A 21,699-nucleotide genomic window follows, 5' to 3' on the forward strand; every position below is an offset into this window, starting at 1 on the left:
CAGTTTCTCCCCATCTGGAGGAAAAGGAAGCTGTGAGTTTTAAGACAAAAAGCCCCCAGTTAGTCCTCAGTGGATTCCCAAGAAGCATTTCTTCATGAAGAGTTTCCCAAAATGCTTTAACAGATTTGTTTACATTTGATAGGTTTTAGTATATAAACTTTATATGCACAATTTAATAGATTGTTTATGGATTGTTAGCGCCTTGAAAAGGGAGCAGTGACAAAGAATGACGTGACAAAATATGGGGGTCCAGAAAAGATGTGACCCGGATTCAAAAGAACTCTCACCACATTTCTTCAGGAACACACGTACGGGTCTTCCAAAAGCTGAGGGCTGCCGCCAGCCTGTGCGACACCTCAGCAGATCTGGTTGAAGCAGACGAGGGCTGGGCTTACCTGCTGCGGTGGACCAGGTGTGGCATCAACATGGAAGCTGCACTGCCGATGAGAACATACCTGGGCTCCCACCCCTGCAGCCCCGCTTCCCCTTTCAGGGCCCACTCATTCCGCAAAGCTGCCGCCGTCCCACTAGGTGCCACGCCTCTAAGCGCTTGTTGGGGACACGCACGGCGGTGACTCAGGTCCATCCGGGCCGAACGGAACTGACCTCTTGTTGCTGTGGCCTGGATCTCAGAACCTCACTCCCTCAGGCACCGGCTTCTGTCAGTTCCCCCCAACCCTCGCTCCTCCCGTCACCAGCTCCCAGCTTTCCAGGACCCTGGCCCTGGGGTGACGTCCTTAGAGATCAGATCTGATCACTTCACGCGCTGACGCGTGTCTCCGTTTCAGCCTCCCGCCCACAGAGTGATAAACCAAAACAATACAAACATGCAAGCCATCTCCCACCAAACACAAACAGAAGAAGGCAAAGCCTCTGATCGGGTAATAGGACCGTCCTCAAGATAAGAAAGGCATTCAGTCCTTCCACACCTGACTCCAGATTCCCCCGCAGGAGCCCGCGGGAGCCCAGTGTCCTCTCTCTGCCAGCATATTTCCCTATTTTGCTTTTACTTAAAGTGTATCTTTTGCCTGGAATGCCGTTTCCTCCACTTCTGTCTGTAAAAATCTACCCATTCTTCAAACCTCATGTTCAGACGTCACCTCCCCCACCAATCGTGGAGGCAGCGGAGTGTGACTGGCGTCTCCCCCCAAATCCACATTCAGTGACATCAGGTTGCTGGCTGGAAGTCAGCCCTGACGAGAGTGTTGACACCGTGGAAACTGACAGATGCCACAAATCAGAGCTTGGTTTGGTATTTTGTCGGCCAGATTGAGGAAAGTGGTAGAGAACGTGTTACGACAGCAGATTAAAGTTAAATGTGTGCTGTGTTTAGACCTGCTTGTGCTGTGAAAGCACCAGATTCGGGGAGATGCTCTTCAGCTGATTCTCCAGTTCAGCGAAGAAGGCTCCGGCATCTCTGATGAGCAAATGGGTTTCCAACTCGCGTTCTCACTGCTGCGCTTTGCCGTCAGGACTTAATGCCTACAAAAACGTCAGCCAGCATCCGTGCTGGACGGACAACGTCTTTGCTGAATCCGACAGCGAGAACTGTGGTCCGATTTTTGAACATCGCGGCTGAGTCACAACCACAGGTTGGCTGACGGATACGAAAGCCCAGCAAAAATCAGCAAAAGCATTCTGGTGGACTCAGCTGGTTTTCTGGAATTTAAAACAAAGGGCATTTTGTATTTTATCATCACTGATGGCAAACTGTGTGCTGCTTGCTCGTCACCCTCAGTGAAATGTGTAACAAGCAAACACACACACGCACCCACTTTTTTGCCGCGAGCCAGCCGTGAGACGTTTACCAGAGCATCCTTCCCTGCGGGAGCAGGCGGGAGAGTGGGACCCGCCCGCCTGCCCGGCCGCCCGCCTGCCGCGGGGCTGCTGGAAGGGGCGGGGGTGACGCATGCGCAGGTCTGGCCCTCGGCCCGGCACTCGCTCCGAGGAGTAACGGCCCGGAGCCCCATAGTCATACATACGGCGAGTGTCTGCCGAGCGCTAACGACCCGCCAGGCGCATTCTGAACTAGGGGGCTTGCTCTTCCGGAACCCCCCCTCCCCTCCCCGCGGGCTCTCCGCTGCGCCCGCCTTAGCACCGGAGCCCCGCGCGGGGGGCGCTAGCGGGCCGCTGTGTGCGGCGCGTGACGCTGAAGCTGCCTGCACACGTGATCCTCGGCCTCTCCTGCTCCATCCACTGTCCTCCGCTGCTCCCCAGGCTCCCGCGTCTTCCCCTCTTCGTGGGCTTCTCTTTGCTCACGTCGGCCTCGGCCACCGGGAGGAAGGGGGAGAAGCGTCAGCCGAGACCCTCCTCTGCGCCCTTCTTTGCTGCTCTTTTTGGCGTTTTACAGCCGTACTTGGATTTAACGTCACGCTTACCGAAGTGCTGCTGTCACAGCACGGAGGCGCAGCAAGCACCTTCCTGCAGATCGCCCGCGGCTCTGGTTCTCCCTGTGTGCCCTGTCGCCCTCTCTGTTTCCCTTCCCTCCGCCGAGGGTGCCAGACATCACACTGGTGGTGGCCCCGGCCGGGTCAGACAGACCCTGCAGCTACACTCGGTCCCTCAGTTCCTCCCCGTCTTGTACGTGAACAGTGTGACATCCCCCTTCTCTGAACACAGTGCCCTTTCTTGTCCGTTCACAGCAGAGCAGTTAGCCCCACGTCCCGGAGGCTTTCTTGAGCGTCTCCCTGCTCCCCACGGAGCTGCAGGAACACACCCCAGGCAGCTGTCTCAGGCCCTGGGGTCCAAATGTGTTTCCACCTCTGCGGTTCCAGGTTTTAAAAGGCAAATGGGGACTATCGCGTGTATTTAGCCACATCCCCAGTGAGGTCTTGGGGAGCAGCCGCAGAGCCAAGCACAGACGCTCTGCAGCAGGTGCTCGTGGGGCGAGTGAGGACCCGACGCCAGCCCAGGTGGGTCACGGCCGCCTCGGTCACCACCTGAGTCTGGGCCAGCATTTAGTGTTCAGGGCATCTTGCCTTCTGGAATTGCTCATAAAGGCTGTGAGCTGTCCCTTTCCATCCGGTGGGGGTGGGGGCAAGGTCAGTGCCGGACAGACCCCATGCAGATGGACTGCCTGGACAGCGTCCCTGCCGCACGGAAATTCCAGTAAACAGACCAGCTGTGTGTTAATGAACAGAATGAAAAATTCTAATGATGCTGGCAGCACTTAAAACAGCAGGGCGAAGGAGACGCCCTGCTCAGTATGCCCCCTGCGCCCGCCGCCCGCCAGGGCGCAGCTTGTCTCTTCAGAGGCAAAGACTAAAGCTCCCTTCTCAACAAGAAGGGCGTCTTTGGGGCCCAGGGGCCCGAGGGCTTGGGTGCAACGTGGTCTCCTTCTAAAACAGCAAGGCTCGTTAGCGCCGTCCAGACCCCAGACTGGCGACAGCATCATGGTAAAGGCTAGCCGGGCGCGGGTGCCAGCCCCCCGCCCCCACAGCAAATTAGCTCACGTGCCAGTAAGACCCGAAGCTATTTTATAATTCACACTGGTGTGCACTTTAAATTACCAGCTTTCAGAACACACCACACGCTTTTTATAGCAGATGGAATGAACAATCCCCCTTTAGCAGCCTCTACTGAGATCTCTTTCCTCCAAAACCTCAGTTCTGTTGTATTTTCTACCGAATTCCATCCAACATGAGATTGGTCACGCTCTCGAACGGCTCTCAGGTGACCACATGTGTGTTCATACGTCTGCTAGGATTTTGTTTCTGAAGCTGAGTTAGCACCAAACAAGGATCCGAGGCTAGTTGCGTTGACTTGAAGGAAAACTGCCAAGCTGAGTTGGGATGGCCCTCGGTACTGAGCCTAGATTTATAAAGGTTTTCATGGTGAATTTCTTGTCACAAGTCATCTATTCTCGGTATCGGTTGACGGGCTGACGAACATGCTGTGCGCATTTTACAGACTGAGGAAGTAAGAGCTGGGACGGACCCCAGTCAGAAATCACATCCGAGTCATGTCGGCCAGTGATGCTACGTTTTAAAGTTCCACCTGCAGCAACACAGTGCTCGCTACACGGCGGACAGTCTCTGGGATCTGACCCACTGGACAGAGAGGCCAGGAGTCCCAGGTTTCCCAAGGGGTCGCTCTTTCCCCAGAGAAGCCAGCAGCCTCGCTCTCCTGGGAAGGACGCCCCTGGGTTGAAGCTGTCATTAGTACAGGAGCGCGGAGCCCAAAGGCTTGAGCGCAACTTGGATGGAGAGCATTCAACCTTCGACGGCGGCAGCAGGTGCAGTGAGGAAGGCGACCAGGCTGCCAGCCTAAGTTTTCTCCTGAAGGATGCGCTGCGCCCCCCCAGCACAGGGGCGCTGCCCGCAGCTGCCCGCCTGTCCCCGGACAGCCCGTCTGACGTGAATTATTAGCGGAAAGTGCTGTGACCTCTGTGAACAATAGAGGAGGCTCCCAGAACTGCGGGCGACACCCTGGCAGGCAGGCCCCCAGACCAAGCTCCGTGAGGGAGACAAGAGGTGCAGCAACGCAGGGCGGGCGCGGTGGCCAGGGCCCGGGGCCCAGGGGTGCGTGCCGACAGGCCCCCGGGCAGCACATGCCGAGGACAAACCCAGGGAGGAGGGCCTTGCTGGGTGCCAAGCAGCTGCTGGCGAGGATGATCAGGTTTTTAAGCTCGGCTCCCGGCTCAGACATAAAATTATATTTAAATTTCCTGCCTCTGGGCAATCAAAAGAAGCCAACTGAAAGAAATGGGCACTTCAAGGCTGTAAATCTGAAACTTCCTAATCCCCGAAAGTCCACACTAGACTTCTTGCCTCCATGGAAACAACAAAGCATTCAGCCAACTGATTGGCCTCCAATGAATTTTAGATAAGACAGCTTGGAAGGGAATGGATGTGATTTTAATGCAGAAGAAAGCTCTGGAAGGGAGGTCCACTTGGTTCATATTTGAATAAAGCAAACAAGGGAGACGAAAGGCTGACAGCTGTAAATGACATTGTCAGTACAAAAATTATCAGCCAGTTTACAATCTGTTTGCTTACGTTGAACAAACAGACTGTGTGTGGTGTCCTCCGGCCCCATGAATGGCAGAAATACTTGTGGGCTTCAGAAAAGCTATCTGCTCTCTCCTGCAGCCTGGCCACAATTAGATCGCCATTTGACAGCCACCCTGAAAAGGAAACTGTGTCCCCCGCCCACCCCCACCCGCCCCCGAGCCCTCTGCCGCCTCCTGTCCTTTCTCTCCCTTCGTCGTGGTCTCCGCGCACTGGGGTTGGGCAGAGGCCCTGTCTCGGTGCCCCGCCGGCCTGACTCGCGTCCCTTCTGTGGCGGGACAAGCCGTTGAACTGATGGATCTGACATTCCAAGTGCGGGAGCTTCAGTAACCTAGCAAGGCCCGGGCCCGCGCTCGCCACTTTTCATTCCGCCCAGGAAGCAGAATCCAGGAGCCCCTGAAAGAATGTCCCTTTTTTCTTCTTTGTGCAGCCTGTCCCAGAGACCCCGTGCTTTGAACTTGCTGGCTTCTCCTCTGGTGCCACAACCAAACAGGATGCCAGGAGGGCCCTGCAGCGGGACAGGCGTGGGGCCAGGCCTCGACCAGCCTGCTGGGGAACGAGTGACAACGGGGAGGGGGGGCCTGCCCCTCCTGGGCTGTGTCTCCTGCCTGCCCGCGGCCCCCAGCCCCCAAGCCGTGGGTGTGTGGTCCCACCGCTTAATCCCCTGTGTTCTGCAAACTCCTAACACAGAAATAGCTCCTTTTGTTCGGAAAAGAATGGAGAGCAAACACAGGTACTAATTTTATCCATCACGTTCGTTCTGGGAGGCTCACCCTTGTTTAACCGCGCAGAGAGGTTTAAGCCTTGGGGAGCGGCTTCCCAGGGCCCTGAGGCTGTGGGGCGCCCTGAGCCTCCTGCCTCCGCCATTCCTGCTCACCTTTGAGGGAGGGGGGAAGGCAGCCTCCTGCCCGGGGTCCCCTCGCCCCTGGGAGCTGCACACAGGCGGCAGAACCGTGTCCCAGGGGGCAGCACCCGCTCACCGACACCCGCTGTCCCATCTTCACTCCTCACTGTGCGTACTGCCCGCGTTTACAGAGTTTTTGTTTGTTGGTGGCTTTTGCCAGCGATGGGCAGAATGGACTCAGTTTGCAGAGAGGACTGAGTTTTCCTTTATGCCCTCCTGTCTTTTTTCCTTTAATAGAAAGAATCTGCTTAAAGGTACTGGGTTTATTTGACCCCAGGAAAAACAATAGTGGTGACAGGTGAGTGGGGTGTGTGGGTGGCAGATAACAGGGCAGAGCAGGCCGCACAGAGCGGAAGACCTGGTAATTACCGCCAAGCAGCGGAGCATCAAACACCTCTTGTATGCAGACTTCCCCAATTCCCACCGACCTGGAGGGGAGGTTCGCAGCCGCCACGCCGTTCGCTTTAATCTAAATTGCTGCTCCTTTTTCTCTGATATGGTCATCGGTCATAAAGAGTGGACCATCATTAAAACTGTTTGATTTGGAACCCTGCAGTGTTTGGCTAAGAGGGGGGAATGCAAATTTGATGAACGAATACGGATGAATTTACATATCAGCCCAGGCTCACACGGGGAGAGTAAACATTCTGTTTATCTCCAGTGTCACTGTGTGATTTCAGCAGAATATAAAACTGACCTTGGCCCAGTCATTGCAAAGGGCCCAAGTGGACTGTGGGGTTGTCCAAACACGGTTTACTCAAGCAGAACTTGCAGGCAAACCCTGCGGAACTCAGCAAACAGGGCCAGAGAGAGCAGAACTGAAAACATTTTGTCCTGATAAACTCCAAATGGAATTCTGGAACGAGGGTCTGGTGAATAAAAAAAGATAAAAAAAAGCTGACTTCATGAATCTTTGTCAATCACCACGAATGAAAACACCCTATTTAGCGAGCAGTTTTAGTCTTTTGTTACCTAAACATGAAAACGCATAACATCTTAAAAACCAGCGTTAACACTTGAACGTCCAGTGTGTTTCTCAGCAAAATCTGTGTGTGATCATTTGGGGACAAGAGTAATTTCATGATTTGTTTGGTCTCTAGAAAATATAATTGATGCGAGGAGCTCAGCCCTCCATGGGAGGCTGACGTGGCGGGAGAGAATGCCTTTGGAAAGCTGTTTGAATCAACCACGCTTGCATTTTCCACATTTTTAATTAGTTTTTTTTTTCCTCAAGCTAAGTCAACATTCAGCAGTGAGTGAAGGAACATCGGACGTTTGTTCAACATGAAGGCTTTTGAGGGCGCAGAGAAACATTCCGAGACGACTGTGGGCGACGGTGCCGAGAACCTCCCTCCGCTCCCTCACACCCAAGAGGCCGCTGCGAGAACGGAGGCGCGAGCGAGCCCGTGTGCTCACGCGGAGGAGAGCTGCTGGCACCGCGCGGAGCAAGGCGGCGGGGGTTCCGAGTCTGTCTGTCTGTCCATCGGTGGGTATTTTGAGTTTGAGCTATTCTGGGAAATTTGCCCACTGTAGAGCAGGAAATGTCCTAGACAGAGAAAAGAAAAGTGACAAATATATCCAGATAGAAAAGTTGTAATTAGAAACATCAAAGGATATTCTTGCAGGACATATTTTTGCAGTGCACTTTTCTAGCCTGCACAGTAATCACTTTTCAAATAACAGTACACCCCGACAGAATGACACAAAGCTTTAGTCGAAGCCCTCGTAGGAACTTCATGTCTGAGTATAGTTCGCATCTTAATGACAAAGAATTAAGCATATTGAACAATTTCTTCCGTCAGAGTTCAGGTTTTTGCAGCTTAAATGGGTGAGAATTTAAGGAGGAAGTCCTCGTTACTAACAAGACTGTGGCCAGCTCTCCCAGATGGTGCTGAAAGGAGGCTGCCAGGCTGTCTGCACTGGGAAGAGTGTCTGTGTGTGTGCGGGGGGGGGGGTTTGTCTGAGGAAATGAGAGGGCTGCACGTCTCTCCTCGGACACCCGTGTTCACGCCATGCACACCTAGAGCCTGCACACGGCGTCAATTCTGAAGTGGTTGTAAAATGCCACAAAACAGAGGCTCCCGGTGGCTGAGATCACGGTCCCAGGGGCTGAGGGTCCTCTCCAACCCCTAGAGGTCCAAGTCAGAGCTGCAGAGCTTCCAGAAGCAAAGTCTGCCTGCAGCGGCGCACGGCGGGCTGTTGGGACTTGGTGAATCTAGAAACATTAAGTGAGAAAGGAGAGGACAGGGTCTGAGTCCTGGTGAGGGTCTGCCCGTGGCGCGGGGCCACGGGGCCCTCCTGCGAGCAAACCCCGGGCCCCCTCTGCCCGAGATGCCGCCAGAGGAGACCATCCTCCTTCATGCCCAAGTCACCCCTATGTCTCCCGGGGACTTCATTAAACTGGAGTCACTTGGAGCCAAAAGTGAGAACCAGGGGAAGAGGAAGCCAACCAATGCTCACCAGCTGGTGATGGATAAAACGCGGCACCCCCGTCTGAGGGGTTATTACTCGGCAGGAAAAAATGGTGAAGAGCTGACACATGATGAATCTTGAAAATACGATGCTGTGAGAAGCCAGTCACAAAGGGACGTGGGATGTATGGTTCCATTTTGATGAAATGTCCAGCACAGGCAAGCCTCATGGCCAGGGGCTTGGGGTGGGGGTGGGAATGCGGAATGACTTCGAGTGGGTGTGGGGTTCTTTTTGGGGGCGATGAAAATGTTCTAGAATTAGATTATGGTGATGGTTGCACGAGTCTGTGAAAGTACTAAAGCCGCTTGAAATAAGTGAATTTTATGGTATGTGAATTCTGTCTCAATAAAGTTGTTTTTTAAAAAAGTAAAGCAGAAACTGATAGACAGGGCTGTGACAGAGCAAGAAGGAAGGTCCAAAGAGAACCAGTGCAGCCCTCAAAACCGGCCACTCCCCGGCTCAGATGGCTCCCACCAATGAAGGGTGACAGCGCCAGAATCCGAGCTGAGCCGGCGTGTGGTAAGTCACTGTGGGTCACCGGCGGTGCGCCTGCACGGCTGGGGGCACGAGGGAGAGCAGAGACCCCCGTGAACTCACAGCCCAGAAGGAGAGAGGCAGAGACTTATGACAGACAAGCACCAAACAAGATTCTTGATTCATGAGTAACAGCCTGTCTTGAACACAAATCAGGCGAGTTTACCCAATGCCTGAGGCGTGGAAGGCATCCAAGGGGCAGTGTTCAAGTCTAGACACCTCCAGGCAGAAGAAGCACGTTTGGAAGGATGTGGTCGGGACATGGGAGGAGCTGCCAATCATGTCGGACACGGAGAGGCTGAAGGGAAAACGGAGCGTCCAGGTGGCAGGAGCAGAGGGTGCATGAGAGCTAATGTGCAGCCTCGTTTGTCCGGGGCCACTTCACTTAACCCTCAGGACTCTCAGGGCGAGATGACAGGCAGTGATCTCATCCCCATGGGGACGAGGAAAGGGGAAGGAGAAATTAAGGAATTTCTTAATTAGTAAATAGTGGAGCTGCTCGGGCAGAGCTCTGCTGCTCACCAAACCACACCCTTAGCCACACCCTGGCCTGCTCCCTGGCCTGCAGAGCCCCAGCCTGTGCCAGATTTGCAATAACCAGAAGCTTCAAGGGCAGCACGTTCACTTTCTGTGTTAAGAAGCACAGAGAGGTGCTTTCAGAAATAGTGAGTTCCCAGTAACTGGAGATGTCACACTGGGGCCAAAGGCCATTTCTGGGAAACATGGATGCTTTAAATACAGTATTGGGACCAATGACCTGCATGTGTTCTTTCCGCCTCGAGATCCTGACCTGGTGACTGTGGGACCCCATGAGGAGAAGCTGAGCTGCCTTGTCTGGTTGCACAGGCTGCGCACTGCACAACTCCAGATTCTCATTCATACGCATCACGAATTTGAGTCATTTACAAGGACAGATTTCCTGCAGACGTGAACACAGAGGTTTAAGGGAGAGTGGCTATTCCTTCCTTGCCCCAAGTTTCTGCTTGACCATACTTGATTTAGAAAGGCAATTGTGGGCGGGGGCACAAGGCTAGAGACAGGAAGTCACGTTGTGGGTTATGGCAGTTACTCCCGTGAAGAAGACGTGGGCTTGGTGATGAGGTGAGGACACAGTGGGGGCGGGAGCTGTGTCATTCAAGAGAGACGTGAGCTCCAGACCCAGGTTTCGGAGTCACACGTAGAGAAGGTCGTTGCAGGTGACAGAGCTGGTAGATTTACATAAGAAAGACCAAGACAGAAAAGACAAGCACTGTGACAGGTAGCACGCAAATCTCCGTGGCAGGTGAGGACGCGGGGAGAGGGCTTTCCGCAGCCAGCAGGTGATGGCAGAGGGACATCTCAGGGAGGAAATAAAGGCAGGGGAGGACAGAGGAGAGATGGCCTCACAGCTGTCAGTGGTTGTTGACTTCGGGAGATCACGTTCTGTGCATTATTGATGGGAAATGGGATGGAAAGCCACTGATGGGTTATGGACTGATGGCTGATCAGAAAGCAGGGAGTGTTTAGAAGGGACATTCAAGAGGACGCAGGTAGAGTCCCAGCTGAGAGGACAGGAGGTCACAGGAAGGCTTTCTTTTTCTTTTTTTGTCGGGGGGGACTGGGAAGACATGTTGACACAAGAGGTGATAAATCCTTTGCAGACAGGAACCATACCTCACGTGTCCCTGCGTATCTAATGCAAATTCGTGCTGAATAGTGATTAAATAATCACGTCCCATAATTCCTAGGACAGGCACTTCATATAACAAGACGGCTCTTTTGGGGGAAAACATCCAGTTCTCTGATCTTGACTGGCCTAGGTGGCCCTACGCTTGCTGTGTTGAGAACACACACTTTCGGAAGGTCTTTACAAGGAAAAGGGGAAAGATTATAAGCAGCTCGTAGTCACAGAGGCAGCTGGTTTCATGGTATGGCTTTGCTCTCAGCCAGTCGCACTTTTACATCCCCCGCCCCAAACGCACCCTGTAGCGGAGAATCATGGGAGAGTTTGGGGAACGGTGGGTTCAGGGGGGCTTGGAGACTGAGAGGCCAAGGCAAGTCCTCTCAGTGTCTGCAGCGTCCGGGAAGTTGTAAGTTATGCTGAAATTTCTGGTCATGCATCAAAGCCCTTAAACCAGCTCAGGGTAATTATTCAAAAAAAAAAAAAAGTCAGCTGGAGCTATCTTATCATCTCATTCTGCCATTATTAAGTTCTTCAGAGGGAGAGTTTTGCAAAATAAAAAGCACGAGATATTCTAACTTAGTGGGGGAAAGCAGGGCGTGAAGCACACCGGGAGGGGGAACGGCGCGTGGGCGCGGGGCGCGCGAGCTTCGTCGTCCCCTCCGGCTCCCGAGGGTCCGCGTGTCTGCTGGGGCCAGCAATGGCAGGTGTGAGTGGCAGTCCTGACCGTGCCCACCACGGTCAGCCTCGAAGCAGCCACCGCTGTTGTCCCCACATGTTTTCTTTACATATATGTGTACGTTATTGTTACGTATGTAATTAAGTCCTTCACTCAGTATGTTGGACAAATAAATGACTGCATATACTCGGTAATTTTCCCCTTAAAATACATTGCAGTTTGTTTCCATAGTTAATGCACTTGTCTGCTACCTGGTTTTTACTACCTTCGTATCATCCCAATCCTGTGCATGAATGCCGTGATTGGTTAGACGTTCTTTACCATTGGAAACTTAGTGTGTTTCCTTTTTTGTTCAGTTGTATCCAATGCTATAAGGACCATCTTGTCTCCAATCTCCTATTATAATCCTTATGATCATCCAATATCTTAACATTGCATTTATTTTGAAGCTTCCCCTCTGAACGGTCTTCCTGATACACATTTCTTTGCGTAGACAGGACTGCTCATCTTCTTTACACACTTTTATAAAGTGCTGAGTATATTCATTAAAAAGAAAAGCCTTGGCTCATTTTATAGGATATATGTTGGATATGTGCTAAATATAGATACCTGTGCTAAATGTGTTGATGTTACTGACGTTTGATTACAAATTAAATACATTTCTTCATGTATTTACCACACATTTCTCTTTCTTCTTCAGTGAGTTCGTATCCTTTGCCAAATTTTCTACTAATCTATTGCATGTTCATCTTCCTCTTATTTATTTATAAAATCTCTTTATATAGGAGAGATATTATATAGGAAAGGTAGTCTTTTGTCTGCCATGTGCATTGTGGTCTCGTGTATTTTGAAATTTGATATTTGATGGATCCAAATACAGCCTCTCTTTCTTGGTGGTATCTCTGTTTGCTTCGCTGTTTACACAACAGTTCCTTACCCTGAAATAATCTATTCCTCTATCCCTCTGATCTTTATTTTAATTCTATTGCATGACAATGCTTACCTTTGAACTTTTAGGAAATCAAATTCATCTGGAATGCGTGCGAGTGTGTCGATGATGTTATACAGGGCTCTCATCCGGATGTTTCCCCCAGGGATTTAACTAGTTGTCTCATTAGCTTTCGTTCTTTCCCTTTCTTATGATTTTGAAAGCCCCTCATATCACAGCCTGGATTTTCATACACACTGTACTCTCTGGGTTTCTGTTCTGCTCCATCAAGTCCAATTTCCTGGTGCCACGTGGGAACAGTGCTTACCACACCTGCTTGCCCGAGTTTGGGCATCGGAGCACATGGGAGAAAACCGGGGGGGAGTGGGCAGGACTCATTAAGCTCTGGGAGGTGAGTGAGGGCTCTGCGAGGCCAGAGGGGTCATCTCAGGCCCCAGCCGCTAGCGCTGTTCACCAGGCACCCAGTGAAGGTGGACTGAAGCAATGAGTGGATGGCGTGAAGACAGGGGAAAGCACACAGGTGGCCCCGTTGGGGGAGGAGCCTGAAAGGTGTTTGCCCTTCCGGGACGCATGCAGTCTTACTTCTTAACCTCACAGCTTCAAGTCCTCCATCCCACCCAGGATAAGAGAAGGCCAGCTCCTCCCACACGCAGACCTCAGCGGGGCCGTGCGTGTCCACACACAGCACCTCCTGGTCTGTTCTGCTTGCAGGGCGTGTGCCCAGGGGGCTGCACTTCACGGCTAACGTCTCTCCAGGGCCAGGACCCCCGCCGACGGGCAGCCTCTGCCCACCCTCAACGTGAGCCAGCCCTGGCCCTTGACCCCGATGGGGCTCCCTTCTTGGGAGCTGGCCGCACGGTCTCTCCCTCTACACCCGGTGGGCACGCTCCGTGTAGGCAGGTGGCTGAGCGCCCTTCCCGCCGATGCAATTTTCCTTCTTTGGCTTTGAGATCTACCTCCCTGAGGCTGCGGTCTGGCCAGGACGGGGGACGGGGAGGTAGAGGCAGAGGATCCTACCCGTTAGAGTTGACTTTTGGTGGAATAGAATTATTCTACCTTAATTTGCCCAGAAATGGAAGCCGATAGATCAGGGGCAGATACACCGATCAAACGCCTCCCAGGCCAGCGCAGACCTCCAGCCTTGTGCCCGAGCCCCTGAGCGGGAGAAATCCGAAGCCCACCGGGTGAGAAGCCTGGGGGGGGGGAGGGATGAGAATGCTCCCGGCTTCCAGCAGTGCGCGCCGTGCTGCTCTGACTGCCCCGCGCATCGCTTGCTACAGGGACGCGTGCTCCCGTTATCCCGAAGGTCTGCCACTCCCCATCCGGGGATTCATGGTCTGCAGGGGGGCTGCGGGAGCTCAGACCTGTCATGCCTGCAGAGATTAACAGCCTCGACCCGGGGGAGTCCCGGAAGCCGGTGTAAGGAGGGGCCACACCCATGGGGGGTCCCTATTTCCCTCCAGTCTGCGGGCTGCGCAGGAAGCAGTTTCCAGGGAAGACAGCAGCCGCACTTCCCGCCCTGTAGGGCAGGTGTCTGCCCCGGGCCCTCACCTCTGCTAGACGCGTGTCCCAGGTCCTCACACATCCCTGGGCTTAAAAACTGCCGCGCAGCAAATAGTACCCCCAGCTCTTTGCGCTTTACTGCTATACAGCTCAAGGGGGCGGCGGGCCCCGTCCGCTCTTCAACAAGTCTGCGAGCGCAGAGCCCGTTCCATTCCCGCGCGGTCAACGCTCCGCTTCCGGAGCTTCGGGACCGGGGTGGGGGTGTGGGGGGCGGCTGGCTTCAGTCGGCAGTTTGCGTCTTCGCTCCCGCGCGCCAGCCTCCGGATGTGCCCTTTCCGAGTCTGTCCCTCTGCAAAATGAGGAACTGATGCGCGGCGCCGCGCGAATGTGGAACCTGCCAACACCTGGCCAGCGAGTGACGCCTCCGCACGGCGTGGGCGTCTGCCCTGGCGCCCCCGTTCCTCTCGGGAGGGGAAGGGACCGGGGGCCACTCTGCAGGCGGGGGAGTAAAGGCCCGGGAGTCCCGGGCGTCGGTGGGACGGCATCCATGCGGGCCCGCATCACAGAGCCCCGAGGCAACGAAGGGGGGGCGGAGAATCTCAGGAACCTTTTCAGCCATAAATAAATTCTTACGCAAACACATTTCAAAGCGTGAGCGCGAGTGTGCACCCATCCGAATGAGGTTTTGTTCACCCAGGGAAAGGTCGCCTTTTCATACGGGGGACTCAGTGGCCGCGGAAGATGAAGCCAGCTTCCACAGAAACGGGGGCACGTAGGTTATGGTTCCTGGGAGACGTGTTAAAAAAGGGATCACCCCCGCTTCTCGGTCACAGGGAACTGGGAGGCGCCCAGGAAAACTTCAGCTTCTCGGTACCGCGCCGCGGCCTGCTTTACGGGCGGGCTGCGCCGGGGCTTCACGAACCGGCGTGCACGTGAGCTAACAAAGCTCAGAGGCTGGGCTTCACGTCAGGGATTTTCTCCCTTGATAAACCAGGCAGTTTCTGATTCACAAATCCTGTCCGACGTTTCACATTCGGAGTGACTCTTGCAGAAGGACCAGATTTTTAAAATTTCCTGAAATAGCTAACGTTCTTTTCCTTTTGTTCTTGTATTGTCGTGCAGGTGGCCTCATGCTGCGTCTGGATGGGCCGAAACAAATTACTTTTGCCGTTGTTGTTAAACACAGGCAGAATTTCAATACACTTCAGTAAATCAAAGATTCATAATTGCGCATCGCTATGCCATGAGCCATTAAGATTCTTGAATATAAGCAGAGTTTCAGACATTTCCATGTCGTAATTTTCTTGGTAGCTCCTTAAAATCAGGGAGTATTGTCTTTCCTGATTCTTTTCGGTTTGCACAGGCAACACGTGATACTTTGCAAATACAGCTGAGATGTCACGACTCTTAGCACGTAGATGCATAAATAGGCACATATACAATTTTATAGATTTAGGGTCACATTGTAGGTAGACTTTATGTTTGTCTCCTTCGTTCCCTTAATAATACACAGCAAGCCTTTCCCCAACGGCATTAAATACAATTTTGAAAACAAAAGCCCTTTCATACTTTACAGGTATAAACTGTCTAGGTGGCCTTCTGTGTGATGTCTCAGTATGTTACAGCGCACAAGAGCGCATAATCAATCTGCTGAGAAAAGGTGAATTTCGTAAAATCAGTCAGTTTCATGGGGAACAGAACACATATTCAGAATGGCACTGAATGAGCAACTGTGTTATCTGACTGCAGTTCGTCTTCCCATCGGCTGCTGCAGTATGTCCTTACAGCATCTCTGGTGGTCGTCGAGACGTCTCCCTCCAGGAATCAGTGGAGCCCACGTTCCAATTTAAGCAAAGAGTCCGGGAGCTGAGATCAAGGGTGGGAGGGTTATGTCAGGAGCACTCTGATGCCTGGGTTTTCCACGAGCTTCACGCAGGGTTTACAGTTTAGGGTCTGAGGAGAAGGGAGCCCAAGATGAAAGCTCCAGGCAGGGGGAGGGAGGTGCACAAAGATGTTTCTGAAGACACACTTGTTCTATAGTTTCTAACTAGTTTTATTTTCCTAAGTCATTTAGTTCCAACCTCGCGGTCCAGCACCGGGTGAGATTCTGCCAGCGATCGCTGATCGGCGTTCTGGTTGACTCTTTCTTGCTTGTCCTCCATCGAGCTGGCCCACTGGCTACTCCTGCCTTTCAGATCTCTCCTACCAGAATGATTCTTGACACTTCAGGCTGCAAAAATGTGGAATTTCAAATAAAGGCTTAAGCATTATTCAGTAGGTCGAGCTGTAATAAGAGCCCCCGAACCCGCGCTGCTCCTTGCTCCGACACTCTGCAGGGGCTCGGAGCGTTAATGACCTCGGGCGTCGTAGACAGTGCCCGCGGCTACGTCAGAGGAGCACGGTGAGGAATCGGAAACAGGGTCCGAGTTTACGTTTAAACGTCAGCCACAAAGCGTTATCCTCGCCAGGCTCCCAGTTTATTTTCTCTGCCATGTTGAACATTTTCCTCGAGCTTCATGGAAGTAACCTGTGATTACTCCTTGCCTCTCACTGCACTTCAGCTTTTTTATTTTTCAAGGTAGAGAGTTATAAAGCTGCCCTCATTTAGAAGATGAGGCGTTGCATTTACTTTCTATTCAAAAGGCGGCCAGTGGTGCCCCCGCAGCAGACACTGAGAGCGCGTGGGTTCCATTCGTGACAAGAAGAAACACAAAGGGTGAGAGAACCTCTGTGAAAAACAAGCGAGAGGAAAGGTCTGATGGCATCTTCTGACCCGAGAACACGTTACTCCCTTGGAAGCAACTCCTGTGAAAGTAAATCCTCGGTGAGTCAAGTCGCACGTTTTCCCTTTTCCTTCTCTCGATCTCAGCTGGGGCAGCGCAGGTGGGTGCCAGGTATCTGCTCCAGCCCAGTCCTCCTACGTCTGGTCAGAGCAGCTCATTGTTACCCAGCGGAAGCTCGTGATTCAGCAGGTCCTTGACGTGTGGTCTCCTAGGAGACGGCGGCTGCCGCTGACTGACCGCGTCTCAGCCACCGGATGCTTCCCGTAACTGAGCAGTCACCTTGCCCCCAGCCGCAGGGGCGGCCTGCACCCCGGGCGAACGAGGGAACGAGAGCCTCAGCCAGGCTGGTCCTCCCCCACCCCAGTGAGTTTTAGGCAGTCGTCCTGGAACACGGCTCGGTTTCTGGGCATTCTCTTCAAACTAGGTTACTGTGTGGACGCGGGCCAACAGTGTCTGCGGCAGCCGCAAGGCAAACTTTCTGGTGTTCTGCCATCGGAGTTTTGTTCATAACCGCTCGAGTGTGAAGGACCAGCCGGGGAGCATCCGAGCCTGCACTGACCCACCTGTTAGCCAGCAGCCCGTGACGTCACCTAAACTAAGGCTGGTACCTGGCCCTGCAGGTACGAAGATGAGTGAAGTCTGACCCTGAAGACCTCAGTCCGGCGGGAGGAACAGCTTCCTAACCCAGGAAGCGGCCCCAGCAGTCACTTCCCCAGGAGGGAGTGCGGGCAAAACTGCCAAAGGGAGTTTCCCCGCAAGGGGAGAATTGAATAAGCTCCCCCAGAGGGCGTGGGACACGGGAAGTCGGGTCTTAAAGGATGAATAGGAGTTTGTCTGGTAGGGAGGGGTCAAGTCCATTTTTGGCTTAGAGAACGACATGCTTTTCGTTACTACCCTTTGGGACCTCTCCTCCACTGGGAAGGTGGGCACAATTCTTTTTTTTTTAATACTTAAGCAACTTAAGGCTACAGGTAGATTTCGTCATAGACATGGTTTTGTCATAAAATCATCCTGTTACAAGCTTTAACAGTGGTTCCACTTTTTCACATTGACGTTTCCAGGTGAAAATTACCCTTCCTGCAGACACTTAAACTCTGAAATGTCACGTTTCCTAGTTTCTGGTCCCACTTGCTTCAGTGAATAACGGGGTTTACCCCAAACTCCCCCTTAAAGATAGATTTTTTTTCTTTCTCTGAACTTCTCTAACTGACCAGCCAGTGATGCTGCCAGGCTCCAGGGAAACGGCCTGGACTCAGTGCCCTTCCTCGCGGCCACGCCTCGTTTTCCTGCGCTTTACGGAGCCTCGAAACTATTGCATTTCACATAAATGGAGGGTGTGTGGCGACCCTGCGTCAAGCAAGTCTGTTGGCTCCTTTTTTCCAGCCACATTCGCTCCCTTCGTGTTTCTGTGCCACGTTTTGGTAATTCTCGCAGTACTTCAAACTTTTTCATTGTTATTATAGTCGTGATGGTGAGCTTTGACCCGTGAGTGTTGCTGTCACTGCTGCGGAAAGGTTGCAGCTCGTTGAAGGCTCCGATGATGGTTGGCGTTTTTTAGCAACAAAGCATTTTTAAGGTAAGGGGTGTACACTGTGTTTTCACACATCATGCTATTGCACACTGAACAGACCACAGCGGAGCGGGAAGGTAACACCTGCATGTGCCCCGGGAAAACAGGCAGTCCGTGTGACGCTTTATTGCGAAACTCGCCGTATTCTGACGTTCTGGAAGGAACCGTCGTCTCTGAGCTCTGCTGCGCGGGCCCAGGCAAGCCCCCGCCCTCCGGACAGCCTTCGTCTCCGCAGCTCTGCTCCTCCTCTGCCGCTTCCTCCATCTGCCGTGCCTCACCCAGAGGAAGCCCCCTGGTCCATCTTGGCTTTCAATTAAGTTGCCATTTCAAACTCCAGTTGTTTGTTTTCTTTAACGTTGAGAAACTGGGGTTGTGGTCCGAAGCTGACACCAGGGAGAGAAGAGGACTTGTTTCCCGCATCTGTGTCAGCTGCTCAGCAGTGCGTCTCCTCCTCTTCTTCTTTCTGTATTCAAATTGATTTTAATTTCAGGGTTCTTTTTTTTTTTTTTTTTGCAATTTTCTTCTAGTTCTTCTGTATTTTAGTCATTTTTCATTTTTTTCTCATGATAATTGCGTCTAAGTTTATTTTCTCTTTATGTGATGTATTTCTTTTTTCATTGAAGTACAGTTAGTTTACAATGTTGTGTTTGTTTCGGGAGCACAGCAAAGTGATTCAACTATACAGATACATACATGCACATTCTTTTTCAGATTCTTTCCCATTATAGGCTAGTACAAGATACTGCAGGTAGCTCCCTGAGCTGTGCAGCAGGACCTTGTGGTTTGTCTGTTTTATACACAGTGTGTGCAGCGGCAACTTCCAAACTCCTAACTTGCCCCTCCTTTCCCCTTTGGTAGCCATAGTTTATTTTCCGTGTCTGAGTCTATTTCTGGCTTTTGTTCATTTGTGTCATCGTTCAGATTGCACACGTAAATGATATCACGTGGCGTGTGTCTCTCTGTCGGACTTGCCTCGCTTGGTGTGACGCTCTGCACAGCTTTGGGGCATCAGGATGGTCAGAGGGAGAAGCAGGCACCACGGTGTGCGCGCGGCTCGTCGTCCTTCCGCATCCATCTCCCTCCATCCCTGGCTCTGCTCACCCGTGCGTCCACCAGGAGGTGCCAGGAGGGAACGGCCATCACTTCGCTCTGGCTGGGAGCAGGGCTGATGCTTCCAGAAGGTTCACGTTCAAAGCTGCTGCTCTCCCTGGGAGCTGGGGTCACAGATTGAGCCCCGTGTCTGATCACCATGGAAATGTGAGCATCTGAGATGTGGGGGGGTGTTGCAGGCAATACCTGTGTCTTATGGTTACAACGGAGCGTGTGAAAGTTTAGCCCTTCCCCCAAACATAGCCACAGACCCCTCCCTGCTCGTCCGAGGGGGCTGCTCCCCGGCTGCCTGCCAGGAGGTGGGGGCTTCTTGCCCGCGGAGCAGCACCCCGGAGCCCCTGCGCCCCCGTGTTGTCCCAGCCTCCCCCGTGAGCCACCTGCTGCTCAAATCCAGGCCAGCCTTTGAAACTGAAAAAAGTAAAATGCAAATCCAACTTACTATTCGACAAGAAGTGTGAGTAAAAGTGGTGACGCTCGGGATACCCCACCATGACAGACGAGAGGTCTGGCCTCTGTCTGCGCACCCGGGGTCTCTCTGTCTCAGCGCCCTGAGATGTCCCCCGGGACACCGCACGCCTCTCTCTGGTCCCCCCTCCAACCCCAGGGTGCACGGCCTCTGTGCGAACCCCTCAGGGCTCCTCAGAGGCACAAATCCTAGGGCCTGGCTTCTTATAACTGTGACCTGCCTGTGCTCTAATCTCAGGCCTGAGTCTCTTCAGCGAAGCGAACTGTTGTCATTTAACACAAGTCGCAGCGACGGGGAGGCTGCTGACCTCTCAGGCATCCCTCTCGTGTGCGATCAGCTCACATGCGTGCCTGGAACGTCTCGCCCTGATCACGCGAGTTAACACAGAGTAGAGAAACCTGCCCACTGATTCAAACCTATGATTTTAGGGGGAGGGTGTAGCTGTGACAGCGCGCATGCCTGGCAGGCACCAGGTCTTGGGTTCAGTCCCCGGTCCCTCCGTTAAAACAAGTAAATAAGTAAATAAGCCTAATTACTCCCCCCCCAATGTTTTAAAAAGGTGAGTAAAAACAAATGTTATTTTTAAAAACTATGATTATACTATTTTAAGTTAATTCACCAAATCCAGCTCTGATGACGACCTCCCAGAGAGTGAAACAGAAAACGTTCAGGTAACGGTCGACTGTCGTGATTGTACAGGAAGGGGCTTCTGCACAGACAACAGAAAGCCCGCGTTGATTTGGGATTTCTCGGGGAGCTCGTGCAGAAGCAGGGTGTGAAAATATGCTGGCTTCATATAACAGACTGGAGACCCCAAAGGGTGGTAAGAGGATGCGCTATCTGAAACGGGCACTGTCCCAGAAAACGAGGCATCTGGCCTGGGGAGCATGCGGAGCGTCACTCCCAGGCACTGTCCTGGGCTCGGGCTGCTGGGAGCCCGGGAGGCGAAGTCTCCCCTCTGCGTTAATTTCACGAGCAAGTTTCCACTGAAAAAGTCCAGTAAAGAAATGAAGCGATCATTTAGGAAATCCCCAGCGGAACACACTTGGATGAGGCTCTTCTGGGTGACTGTCTCAGAAGTTAAGTTTTGCCTGATTGTGGGAGATTTGACCCAAGACCAAGAAAAAAAAAAGGAAGTTGATTGGAAGGAAGGTAGAGCATACACATCTCTGGGAAAACAGATCTCAGAAGTCAAACGTTGACATTCCTCTCACTATTCCATGGAAATAGCGTTCACATTTTGCATGTTATTTCAATGCAAAGTGATATCTTGCCGAGATGACAAAAACCTAGCTAAAGTCCCAGTTCCTTTTTGGTCACGTGGAGAAAATAAAAATGCTTGGAGCAGACTGGTCGTGTGTAATTAGGAAGAAGACAGACCCTCTAGAAGCGAAATGCAGTGTTTATCTGGGAGCGTCCTGAGGTGAAGGCCTCGCCGGGAGGCAGTTATTGCTGAGCCCAGCCCAGCGGGAGAGACGGGGTTTTTAATGGAAAGGCTGCTGCACCGCCTTAATTATCAGCTCGCCACCGGCACCAGCATAATGAAGGAATTTTCTTACTTTTGCACAGTGAATACTAATTGGAGTGGGAGAGGGGAGCGCGTGCACGGCAGTCAGAGGGTGCCACCTGAAGGCGGGGAGAAAGGCGAGCGGTGGCGAGCGCTGCATCGCATGCGGGGCAGCCTCTCCTGGTCCTGCACGGTGCGTGTCCACACGGAGTTTTAACCCCCAAAACAGACTTAGCTCTACTGTCCTACCGGGGTGGGCTGTGCAGTGGAGACAGGGAGGGGCAGATGCCGCCACGTGCCCCGAGACACCCTCAGTTTGTGGACGTCTCATCGTTTCATCCTAGGGACAAGGAGGGGCCCCGGCTCCAGAGCCAGCGGAGGGGCGGGGGGCAAGGGACGGGGTGGGAGCGGTGGAGATGAAGAGAAGGAGAAGGGAGGGAGGAGGGGCGCGCGGAGCTTACGCAACGCCGGGTGCCCGGCTTTCAGACGTGCGCTGCGGGCTGCGGGGTGCGGGCTGCGGGCTCGCCCGCACTCAGAAGGAAAGCGAAACAGA

This window comes from Camelus ferus, chromosome 19 (assembly GCF_009834535.1).
Source record: "Camelus ferus isolate YT-003-E chromosome 19, BCGSAC_Cfer_1.0, whole genome shotgun sequence".
In the NCBI taxonomy this organism is placed as follows: domain Eukaryota; kingdom Metazoa; phylum Chordata; class Mammalia; order Artiodactyla; family Camelidae; genus Camelus; species Camelus ferus.